The sequence below is a fragment of the Limulus polyphemus genome, unplaced genomic scaffold (assembly GCF_000517525.1).
Source record: "Limulus polyphemus unplaced genomic scaffold, Limulus_polyphemus-2.1.2 Scaffold216, whole genome shotgun sequence".
Classification (NCBI taxonomy): Eukaryota; Metazoa; Arthropoda; class Merostomata; order Xiphosura; family Limulidae; genus Limulus; species Limulus polyphemus.
Window position 1 is genome coordinate 608,431 of NW_013665826.1, and position 1,580 is coordinate 610,010.

Genomic DNA, 1,580 nt, shown 5'->3' on the forward strand with positions numbered 1-1,580 from the left:
TATATATATATATATATCCGTGTCAGTGTAAATTACTTGTACCTGATGATGATAAAACCTTGTCTAAACGTTGTAAATTTGCTGTTATGTTAAACTTATATTAAAGTTTTTCTTCATTACCCATTCAAGCCGTCTCCAGCCATTATTAGTCTCAAAGTGGGTTCCTCGTCATCGAATACTCATTGTTTAGTTAGATTTTAACTGTCTCCAACCCAGTTTTTCCACAACTTTGCTGTTATTATATTATAAATGTCCTGTTCTCGTGCGGTGTGAACATTAGTTACAAAATTTGCCACAAGTAACACAAATAGGTATTCTACTGGCTTGTAATAAATAACCTGTAATCTGCAACATTAGCTTTTGCTTAAATTAGGGTTTGAATGTTATCATTAAAAGTGGGAGAACTAAACGTTGTTATGAATATCAGGCCTTAAATGTTGTGTAACATTACCCTTGAAGCTCATTAATAACTTCAGGTACTGAATGCTATAGGCTATGTATTAAGTGCAAAGTTCACTGTTGTGTAAGTTGGTATTTTGGGCAACTACTGTTGTAAGACAGTGGTTAGTTGTTTTCTTGTTATATATATATATATATGAGTCACTAATTGGTTTGTTTCAATACACATTTCTCAATACTCAAGTAGAGCGTCGATAGGGGGGTCCAAGATTCGAGTCGCGATATGATGCTATACATGTTTTTCACTTTCAGCTGTGACAGCCAATCCCGCTATTCGGTGAAGAGTATCCGTATAGACGGCTGACGCTACTGGCTGGTTGTCCTTCCTTTGGTCAGTAGTTCAAATTAAGATATCTGACCTACCGTTTAGCCCATGTTTTACTTAATGTGTCATTCAGATTGGAAACACCTATTCTCTAGCAGGTAAAGCATTTCTCAGGTGTACAAGTTTGCTCGTGAACACAAAACAAACAAAAACACGCTTATCTTACAGTGTAGGTTAATCGCGAGGTGAGCTAACCACAACTGACAACATTTCAACCCTCGTGAAAAGGATAACACCTATCAAATATATAAGGTAACTAAAGAACATTTTCAGCTTATACATATAATTATTTTTACTAATCATTTAGAACAGGGCACAGATAGCCCAGTATGTAGCTTTGTGCTTAATTACAAACAAACAAAAACTTCGGAAAAAATAATCAACGAGTTAGACCTGTATAATGGACTTTATAATTTATTTTGGAATGTTAACTTGACACCCTTGAATGTACACAGCGTGGTCACAAGTAAATAGACACCACCTTTTCAGAAAAAAAATGACATTTTTTCAGTCATATTCATATGAATTGATATATTTATTATTTAATTAATATCTAAGTTCGTTGATCCTTCGGGGCATCGTGAGAATCATCTCGTCACTTTTAGATTGTGGGATTTTCGTCCACTCTTGCTTCAAAACTTGGAGTAGATCGCTCTTCGAAGTTCGTTTTTTTGGTTGTTTCTTGACTTGCCGGTCGAGTATGGCCCAGAGGTTTCGATGGGGTTCATGTCAAGAGATTGGTTCGGCCAGGGCAACTTCTGGTTACCATTTTCTTCTCGCCACTTTTGGGTGTTTC

General features: G+C 36.1%; 1 long non-coding RNA gene across 1 annotated transcript in view; it reads right to left on the reverse strand.

Moving 5' to 3' along the window:
- LOC111085052 overlaps positions 1 to 1,580 on the reverse strand; it is a 73,647-nt gene that overhangs the window by 58,868 nt on the left and 13,199 nt on the right. The window lies entirely within an intron of this gene.